Below are 11,645 nucleotides of genomic sequence, written 5' to 3' on the forward strand. Positions count from 1 at the left end.
ATACGCCCATATGTGTGACTCTATAGTTACATGGGCTGCTCAGATGTGATGGAGAGAAAATGCTCAGGGTAGAAATACACTGAGAACAGAGCATGTGCACTAGCTGCCAACACTGCTCTGAAAAATCCCCAGCTGCAGTGAAGACATGGACAGAAGGAGGAGACAGAGGAACAGCAGGATCAACCAGGTTTTTTTGTAGAATACAGAAAATGAATCCAATAGTGACTGGGTGAGCATGAACAGCATGTTTTTAATGATGTGGGTTTAATGACACTTTAAATGACAATTAATATGCTTTATAAGTAGGAATTAACCGAACATACCTAGTTTTGGTTTGAGGGTAGATCAGTAAACTTTACTGAAGTTTGGGTACCAAATCCAAACCCTATTGAAGTTACTGGGAGCTGAAGACAAGGGATTGTCAAACAAATGACACAAGGGGCATAGCATTGCTCTGGGGCATAGGAACCAAGGCAAAAACAGTTAAAAAAATTAAGTTTGACAGGGATCTTGGTCATGCCTGAGGGCAACATTAAAAATGCAAAATTTTATGTCTAGAGATGTTCTTAACCTGCATGTGAAGTGGCACATCTGTAGAGTGTAAACATCCTATTGCAGCAAAATCAACATTTACAAAGAAAAAAATTGCCATTTAAATGGCCAGTAAATGACAGCTTTGGTCACATACTTCTATTTGTAAGCAAAGTTCCCTTCATCTATGCCAGACTCTTATCCTAGATGAAGGTCTGGTATAGATGTTAATGGGGATTCCTATATACCCCAAAAGAATGACATGGTGTTTCCACTAAAAATACATACCAGACCTGGAAGGTCTGGTGTGTTCCCCCAAATTCCATACCAGACCCTTTGGGTGTGGTATTGCTTTTACAGTGAGCCACCCCTAAAATCCATACCCTTAGAGACCCTTATTCGAATATGCAGCCTGACTGGCCAGCAAAGGAGACAAGTTTGAGCCCCTCCTCCTCCTGAACCACACCAAGTCACATACCCTCTGCATGGGGGAATAACCCCACTTTAAACACATTCTAACTCCACAGTAAATTATTTTCTTATTATTTCCTATTAAATTATTTTACAACTTTGATTACCAATAAAATAACTATAGCAGCAACCGTTTATTTCAAACAGAACAGAATAATGTTTGTATTTATTGGAAAAAAAAGAAAATGAATTAAAAACATATACAATTTCTACACAAGCCATAGTATAACTGAATGTAATTAACGTTTTTCTTCCCTTTTCAACCTGTAATGCTCTGTAATGTGCTGTCAAATTCAACGCAATATGACAACTTGGAGATCTTCTTTACACAGTTGGTGTACAGAACTTCCCCAGTAGTGGAAGTAGCTTGTGTGATTAGCTCACTTAGTTTCTCATAAGTCTGCACTAAGATACATGTCCGATTTTAGGCATCCTCTGCAACAAAGATTTAACTTTTGGTAAAATATTCCCAAAGAGTTAATCAAGTTTAAAGCAATGACAATGCTGCATCTTCCCTCATTAGAACACTGAAAGTGCATCTGCTGAAAAATAATGAAAAAGTAACTCCCATTCAGATACACGTTTCACACTGACATAGTCAAACATACACTTTTTTTTAATCTGCAACAAAATTTGTTAAAATCCTACCAATGTACATTGATCACCCAGAAGAAATGGACTTGTTTTAACAAAAGTGGAGTGACTCTTTAAAAACATACATGTAGCTGTACAGATGTAGTTCAAAACCTGGGATTCTTTATAACCATTTGCTTCACAGCTCAGAGGTCATATACTTTCCACACCTTCCTCTTAGTATGTCATTAAGCTATACTACTGTACATGTGTATAAGATGTACAGACCTTTATTGCACAGAACATTGCATAGAATTGCACTTCTGGCTTCTCCCAGTCCAGCCCCCTGTTCTCCTATCTCATTTGTTGATAATAGGCATTTTTTTTAACAACTAAACACTCATACACACTGAACGGAAGTTGTCCGATTTGTCTAGCTCTTGCTCAGGGGTCATAACCGTTTTTATTTGACAGTGCATAATGTTACACAAAATTTCTCCTCCGATCTCTTTTTTTTTTCTTGGGACGTTAGATCATAGAGTGTGATGTATGTACTGTATGTATATGTGTGACCCCTGACACATTGGTGTATAGACTTTAAATATCCCCTGTACACTGTATGCGTGGATAGAGATGGATAGAGATAGATAGAGAGACAGAGAGTGAGAGCTCAGTTCATATTAGTGCAACAAATATAGATACGAATGATCCATTTGTGTTGTTTTTTATTGATAAACTTCCAGGCCTTCAGCAACTTCCGATCATGCGCGGTCTTTCGTATCCAATTTTTCACGGACGTATTGCATACACATTAAGGCCCGTACACACGTACCGATTGTCGGCCGAAAAGATTCGGCCGACGACCGATCGGCCGATTTTCGGCTTGTTAGTATGATGCTTCCGACAGCCGACAGCGCACTTTCGGCCGAACAGAATCTGTCGTGCAAGCATTAAAATTTTTGTATGCCGACACCAGAACGGCCGATTGTTCGCCAGTCAGTACAGAATTCGGCCGACAGACAGCAGATTTGCAAGACTGGGCATGCTCAGAAAAGAAAAAACACAGGGAAAGTTAACCATCACATGACATCACTTCTGCAGTCGGCGGACAAAATTAGTGTGCAGTCTTTTGCACTTTTCAGCGGACAGGACAGCCTGGGGACAAAAGACGGCCGATCGGTCGGCCGACGATCGGTACGTGTGTACGGGGCTTAAAACAAAGATTGGTAGTGCTGAGGACAGACGATGAAAATTTTGCAGTTTTTTTTTTAGTTGAGAATGTCGGAATCGGCTGCTGAAAGTTATGTACACACTAGCCGAAAATCATACGATCTTTCCTCGGATGAAGATTTTCGGCCAATTTTCTACTAGTGTGTACCCCACTTAACAAGTGGGTTGAAAAAGACCAGAAGAACGGGAGGCTTGGGTGGGGATATAACTGTCCTTTTACATGCCCTATTCCTGGCAAAGAATAAAATTAATGTTCTTACTAAGAACTTCCTGTAAAGGTATGATTATATAAATTCCCTCAGATGATACCACCTTTCATAACCTCAAACTAATACTGATAAACAAACTAAGCAAGATGGCATACAGGTAATATCAAAATATGGATAACACAAAAGGAAGTACAAATTTACATGTATTCATGCATTCACGCACAATTTGCAATTTCAGATTTCGATTTTTTTTTGCATTAAAAATAAAAGATAAGATCTGCTTTAATACAAAACAGAGAGTATTTCATTTGATTGTGACCAACTACAAGCTATAGTAAAAAGTTCATCAACATGATTCTGCTAAGGATCTTACTACTTTACATTTGATTAACCAGCTGTCAAAAAAAGAGTAACAAATTACTAGACTTGCAGCTTGATATGGTCCTTGTCAGAATGAAGAACATTCACCGTATTGCACTTCATGAGCTGTGCCCACTCACGTATGGCTCTCTGTTTTACTGACAGTTTTCAACCATTAGCTCCATCTTTAAAAATGAAAAACCTTTATTATACACTATAATAAAATATATGTATTAAGATGTTGGGAATTTAAAAAAATGGATAATGTATTTACTCTCTTAGAAATTGGTTTAAGAAACGCAAATGATAAAAAACATTATAAAATCAATCTGGAGAAGGAGCTTGTACCCTGAAACACATGCCACACTAATCCTTCATGCGATACTACTGATAAAGTCTGGTGGGATGCATTTTAGCTATTTTTGTTCCCTGAAAACTGATTCTAACTGAGGTGACGATAGTTTTAGCCCTCGTTCACATTAACTCATCACATTAGCAATCGTGCAATTTTAAAGCTGCATGTCATTCTGACTTCTGGTGCGACTTGGAAGACATCTATGCGTCTTCATACACAGATATGTTTGCAAGTCGCACCTGAAATCTCCAAAAGTAGTGCAGGAACTTTTCCGATTTGAACAGTGCGATTGCCGGCATTAGGGTGCGACTTGCATGCATGCATTGACCTATGCACAAAACTACTAGAATCATGATATGAAACCGCTTTTATTGATAGGGACTGGGAAATTGGTCAGGATTGAGGGCAAAATGGCAGGAGCCCAGTGAATAACAAATAGAATTGTGAACAAATTGGTAATAAATAGAGATATTGTTTTTGTTTTAATAAATAGAGAAAGTTTGTCTGCTAATTACCTGCTTTGGGCTAAGTATTCATTCTGTCTCTGTTTTACAGGCATTAACTATCACTTTTTAAAACAATAATTTTTTTCCCTTTTCCATAACATTTTAAAAACCTTTTTTTCCCCATTCACTGTCTTTCTAGCTTCACTAATTAGGGGAAGGAATGAGTGTTCACTGGTGTATTAAAAGGAACTGTGGATCTCGCAATGACCGCAGCGATCTTTAAACTACGGCCCTCCAGATTTTGCAGAACTACACATCCCATGAGGCATCGTAAAACTCTGACATTCACAGACATGACTAGGCATGATGGGAATTGTAGTTCCTGAACAACTGGAGGGCCATAGTTTGAAGACCCCTGATAAAGGGAAGAAGTTAAAAGTTTTGTTCAGTGCACAGTGTGCCACACAATTGTACACATGGAGCAACAGTTTCAGGGTGAATATGTATTGTATGTAGCACCCTCCTAGATAGGTGCTAGTGTAGGTGTATATCGTTTTTTGTTTCTCTGCTTACCAGGGAGACAGCCAGGTAAATTTGGAGCTGTCTGCTAAACAGAGAACTGTGACTGTTGGATTGAACCTGCCCAGTGTCCTCTGGTGCTGTTCATCCCGGCTTGATGTTTCACACTGATCCAATAGTGATACAGTGTAATGGACAGTGAAACCATGCAGATGAGAGCAGGGGATATCTGTACAGCCCTGACCAATAGGCATGGGAGGTGCCCCGGTGCATGCTGGCTGACTGTACTTACATCTGAGGTGCATGTGGGGCTCAGGCAGAGTTATATAAAGTACTCAAAACCCATACTTGAGTAAAAGTACAAGTGCTCGATCAAAAAGTGACTTGCGTAGAAGTGGAAGTGCTCGATCAAAAAGTGACTTGAGTAGAAGTACTAAAGTATTCAACATTTTTTGTACTTAAGTATTGCAAGTAGTTTTTTAAAAAATGTTGCTACTCAAGTACTGAAAGTAAAAGTACCAGTAGTTTTGAAAAAAAATTGCTACTCAAGTACTGAAAGTAAAAGTACAAGTACTGTGTTATGTAGTTATTAAAGAAAGAAGTCAAAAGTTTGAACATCATATTGTTTTTTATTATTTCAAATGCAGCTTTTATTTATACATACAGTAGCATTTGTTTTCGTATGCGCTGATAATACACATGTTTTGAGCTTCATGAAACCTGCCATCTACTGTTCTGGCAGTGGTAATTTTTTATAATTGTAACGAGTAACTATGCAGCACAAAAAAAAAATATCGGAGTAGAAGTATTGAAATCATTGAAAAAATGTAGTGAAGTAAAAGTAGAAGTAGGAGAAAAAAATTCTACTCTAGGAAAGTACAGATACCGCCTTTCGGTACTTAAGTACAGTAGTGAAGTAGTTCTACTTAGTTACTATACATCTCTGGGCTCAGGTTATTTGGCTGGAGAGGGGAGTCCAGGTGGGGAGGGGGCTGCTTCCTCTCCCCAGCACAGGCTGCCATGCAGCCTCAGGTGGTTGACCTGGGGGCCAGAAACAGAGATGCTGAAACCCAGGTACTCTTTTGAGGGCTGACTGAGGGAGGATGTCCATGGAACTTGTCTGTCTGCGGACAGGGCCTTGTGAGTACAGACTTCCCACAGGGATCCTAAAGACTGTTGCTGTGAAAATCCCCCTGTTGGTGCTATAAAGTCAGCAGGCTGGGTGTAAGCTAAAGGGGATACTGGCTAGTGTAGTGAAGATACAGAATTCACTGATTCTGCTGCTAACACAAGCAAAGGACTTATTCTTCCCATGCAAGTGCTGTATGGTTCAGCAGAAGATCTGTTATTCAGTTCTACTAAATGAGAATGGTCCTCACCTGTACATAGTTGAATTTGGAGTATCCCACCAATCTCTTCCCCTATACAAGTTTTCGGAATAAAACACCAAAAACAAATCCCCTAGACTGGTCATTGGAGACAATGAGCGAAAGAGTGTGTGAGCACCTGACAGTGTGTGAAAATACCCGGTATCTGGCAACAGGATAATCAGAGGGGGACCCAAGTTAGATCCATAATCACCAACCCCTATAGGGGTAGTGCTACATTTGGGGGCTCGTCTGGGTTTTTCCCTTGATTTAGCACAGTGGTTGCTACCCGCAACAGCCAAACACAGTGCCCAAGAAATTGTCATGTCTTTCTAGTGGACTGCAGGGTCGCAATAGAAGAAAAACAGTATTGTGTCTTGGAGGGGAATGTCTGCTCTACAGTTGCCAGTACATGTCCATTTCCAAGTGATGGCATGGAGGGAGTTGGAGACTGTTTGGGAAAAGGCAGGAGTGTCTCCAGAGGGCATGTTACTATCGGCATTTCAGCACAGACTGCAAATAACAGAAGAGGTACTACAGCACGGCTCACTAATACCGAAGAAACTGATGGCCAAGAAAGAGTTAACCCAGGGTGCGAGAGTCTGAGCACCAGGGGTTGCACTAATGTATATGCTACAGAAGAAAATGTCTGCTACTTAGCCAATAGTAATGGGCATTATCAAATAATAGCAATGAAGGAGTTCAGTCAGCGCACTGGAGAAGGAGTTTGGCTGAGACATATGTACAAGGACAGGTGCAGCTGCTGTCTGTGAGTTTTCTGCAATAGATACTGTCAGCTTTACAGTAAAGTTTGTTGATGTCAAGCAGTGTTCAAGTGGCAGAAATGAAGGAGTTAATGTGCAGCATGGGAAGAAACACACTGGAGAAGTCTGCCCAGCAGGAGGAGCCACCGCCAAAGAGTCAGCTAGTCTGGAGATGTGGGGGGAGTTGCCACTTGTAGTCCACCAGTCCGGTAAGCAACAAGGAACTGTAACATCACTTCCACCACCGGGTATAGTTTAGAGAGAGAGACGTGTGAGGAGTAGCAAAATGGCGAACGCCGGAGTGTGCCAGAGTGCCGAGGCTGTTACACGTGTTGGTGGAGAACCTGAGGAGCGGATTGACTTTCAGAGCTGAATGCTGACGATACAGGAATTTGGTTAGTACCCAGTGGAGTTCTGGTGCTGTGCAACAAGGAGGGTATAGAGCACATTGGTTTGGTATGTGGCAGATGCCAGCATGTGACTGTGAGACTGCGCGCCTGGGGTCAGTGTGGGCATTGTGAATTGGTAGACAGGTTTCACTTCTGAGATGCTGACACCTACTGTTGCTACCACTCCTGGAGAGGGCAGATATGTACTGAGAGCACCGCTGGGGCCAGGACCAGTGGTCTATACCTGCACCACCATCTGTTAGACCAGGAAGAAACACATTGCAGAGGTACAGAGCACCCAGCTGGTCAGGGCTGGGTATCGGCAACAGTATGCAATGGGTACAGTCGCAGCAAGTCAGGGTCTGGCTCTTAAAGGGGCAGAGGAGATCCAGACGATCCAGAGACCAGAGTCTGCAAGTTCCTCAGGTGAAGAGGGCCCACGGATCATTGATGTGGGGTTGCCCAGTTTTGAATGTCACTTTGGGTCGATAAAGGAAGGGATAACAGTGTGGGGGTCAGAAGCTGACACAGAGTGGGACTGTGAGGCTGAAGAGGGAGAGGATTCTCCTTGCTCTGACCTGTGCAATGAGGACGGTGAGCAAGATGCCATCCTCATACAGTGTGCAAAGAATTTGAGATTCTGTGAGGTCTGTACTAACAGAGTTCCTGACTTAACTCCTACACTCTGGCTCAAGCTCAGAACGAACAAAGCCTTTACCTTGCTAATCAAGAAAGCAGAGACCCCGTATGTCCCACCTGGCAGAGGTAACAGGCAGAAGTTACCTAGGCTCTCTCGTTACATAGTTAAATAGTTTGTGAGGTCGAAAAAAAAAAAACAGTCCATCCAGTTCAACCTATGATGTGTGTGTGTGTGTTTGCTGTTAACCGTGCATTGTATACTCCTGTATGTTGTGGTCTTTAAGGTGCCCATCTAATAGTTTTTTGAAACTATCGATAGTCCCTGCTGATACGACTTCTTGTGGAAGAGAATTCCACATCCTTACTGCTCTGACAGTGAAGAACCCCCTACGTATTTTAAGGTTAAACCGTTTTTCCTCAAGTTTTAGTGAGTGGCCACGTATCTTATTGTATTCCCTTTCTCTGAAAAGTTTGTTCCTTATGCTAGGGTCGCCAGTACAGTATTTGTACATTGATATCATATCCTCAATCGTCTCTTCTCCAGAGAGAATAAGTTCAGTGCTTGTAGTCTTTCCTCATAGCCGATGCCCTCCATTCCCCTAATTATTTTTGTTGCCCTTCTCTGGACTCTTTCCAGTTCCAGCACATCCTTCCTGAGGACTGGTGCCCAGAACTGGACAGCATACTCCAGATGGAGCCAGACCAGAGTCTTGTAGAGTGGGAGAATAATCTCTTTATTTCTGGAGTGAATCCCCTTTTTTATATATGCCAGTAATCTGTTGGCTTTGCTTGCAGCGGCTTGGCATTGCATGCCACTGCCAAGCCTGTTGTCCACCAGTACCCCCAGGTCCTTTTCCATCCTAGACTGACCCAGAGGTTCCCCCCCTCCCCCCCCCCCCAGTAAGTAGCTTGCTTTCGTGTTTCTGACGCCTAGGTGCATTACTTTACATTTTTCAACATTAAACCTCATCTGCCATGTAGTTGCCCACCCCATTATTTTGTTCATAAAAAGGAGAAAAACACCCATGGGACTTTAAATGAGGTGGGTATCGTAGGCCATAAATACTGCATTTTATTTTGTCATACAATACACAGTAGACAGGATCAAACAGCAAAAATACAAAAAAAAAAAAAAGGTATACATAGGTCCATAACAGTATAAATAGCATGTAGGTACACATACATCTTGAGGCTCAATGCATTTCGTGAGATGCGACTCACTTCTTCAAGAGCGTATTTGGTCTATAAATATAATACAACATACAGTTGTATTCAAAATTATTCAACCCCCCCCCCCCAATTCTGTAAAGGGTTTTAGGGAATTTAGTGTACATTTGTAATTGTATTCAGAATGAAATCCTACAAGGACTTCTTAAAGAACCATATGCAACTAAAATGACATCAATTGGTTTTGTAATACAGTAGTAAATGTTTCTTTTGTGAATTCTTAATTGACACAATTATTCAACCCCTTAAAGACTACCACTCTGAAGAACAGAGGTTCATTGAAGTGTTTTCAATCAGGTATTGAAAACACCTGTGGATGTCAGGGAGCAGCAATAAAGCCTAATAAGCACCAATTAGGCAGCTTTAAAATGACTGTGATACTCAGCTCCTTCTAGACATTTACTGGTGTGGTTACAAACATGGTGAAGTCAAGAGAATGGTCCAGGAAGACAAGAGAAGAGCTGATTACTCTTCACAGGAAGGGCAATGGCTATAAGAAGATTGCAAAGATGTTAAACATACCAAGAGACTCCATAGGAAGCATCATTCGCAAATTCAAGGCAAAGGGCACTGTTGAAACGCTTCCTGGTCGTGGCAGAAAGAAGATGCTGACTTTGACTGCTGTGCGCTATCTGAAGCGCAGAGTGGAGAAAAGTCCCCGTGTGACTGCTGAGGAACTGAGAAAAGATTTGTCAGATGTGGGTACTGAAGTTTCTGCTCAGACAATACGGCGCACACTGCGTAATGAAGGCCTCCATGCCAGAACTCCCAGGCGCACCCCCTTGCTGTCTCCAAAGAATAAGAAGAGTCGACTGCAGTATGCCAAAAGTCATGTGGACAAACCACAGAAGTTTTGGGATAGTGTTCTGTGGACTGATGAAACAAAACCAGAACTGTTTGGGCCCATGGATCAACGCTATGTTTGGAGGAGGAAGAACAAGGCCTATGAAGAAAAGAACACCTTGCCTACTGTGAAGCATGGCGGGGGTCAATCATGCTTTGGGGCTGTTTTGCTTCTGCAGGTACAGGGAAGCTTCAGTGTGTGCAAGGTACCATGAATTCTCTTCAGTACCAGGAGATATTGGATGACAATGTGATGCAATCCATCACAAACCTGAGGCTTGGGAGGCGTTGGACCTTTCAACAGGACAATGATCCTAAGCATACCTCCAAGTCCACTAGAGCATGGTTGCAGATTAAAGGCTGGAACATTTTGGAGTGGCCATCACAGTCAGCAGACTTAAATCCGATTGAGAACCTCTGGTGGGACTTAAAGAAAGCAGTTGCAGTGCACAAGCCTAAGAATGTGACTGAACTGGAGGTTTTTGCCCATGACGAATGGGTGAAGATACCCGTGGCAGCCAGACAAGGTTGTTTGCATGCCAAGGCCGTGATGCTTTGCATTATTGCAAGGCCAAAATCATACCCCAGTCACCATTTTTATCTTACCTGAAGCACCTTTATCCAGAGGGAGGACAGGAGGAAGCTACCTATCCATACCTATTGGCACCTGTGTGTGCAATAAGCGGGTTTGGCTCATTATAATTTGTGAGCCAAACCAGGAGTGTTATAGGAGGGAGCAGGGGCAGGGCAGATCCCCAACAGTCAATAGAGGCACACAGTCTGGCACGGGATTAAGCCTGCACTTAATGGTGACACATGGAGAAGAGGAGGAAGTGAGAGTGCCAGCAGCAGACTCCATTGCACAGAGCAGGATACTGCAGCCGTGAGCTTATGCTATAGAGTACTGAGTCCGGTGACAATCCATTGGAGAACATCATTGACTACGGGCTTTTTATACAGAGAAATCTGGTAAGAGCATAACCTTGGGGATTTGCACGTGGTGAGGTGGAGGCATACTACCAGCAACTGCTTTATATCTTGGTTAGCTGTTTCCTTCCCATGACCCCATTGGAAACATTTTTTTGGTGATGGACTTTCGTCACATTGGACTCTGACACCCTATCCTGTTTACATACTGATGTTTTGTGAGAGCTTTATTCACGTAGAGCTTTATGATTGTCATTTTATGGTTTTGCAGCGCTGCTTGTGCTTATTAACTTGTTGGTACGCACCTGTTTTACATACCCGTAGATCGCTGCCAGACACTTGTGTCAAGCTATGCTTCACGTTTAAAAGCTGTTATAACTGTAAAAGGATGTTCTACTAAGTACTAAGATTGAATGTCACTTGGGGGTTGAATAAAACTGATAATGATGTGAGCACAGAAAAGACATTTGTGGTTATTTCATTATAAATGTTATGTTATATTTGTCTGACCTACATGTGCCTCTTTGATTTAATTGTAAGCAGGATGATTGAATGATCAAAATCAATGTCAAACTGGCCAAAACAATCAATTTCAGTGGGGGTTGAATAATTTTGAATAGAACTGTAGTATCAAAATACAATGCAGTAATCATAAAATTTATTTTAAAATGAACCTAAAGACAGATGAGTACTCAAATCGGCTGAGCCGGGTAGTGCAACCCCCAGGTAGTGGCCACAAACGCCTGATCCGGGAGTTGAAGTAGTGGAGCAAACAAAAAGCCTCCAAGGGGGGAC

The sequence above is a fragment of the Pelophylax lessonae genome (genome assembly GCF_965119305.1).
Source record: "Pelophylax lessonae genome assembly, chromosome: 3".
Lineage (NCBI taxonomy): Eukaryota > Metazoa > Chordata > Amphibia > Anura > Ranidae > Pelophylax > Pelophylax lessonae.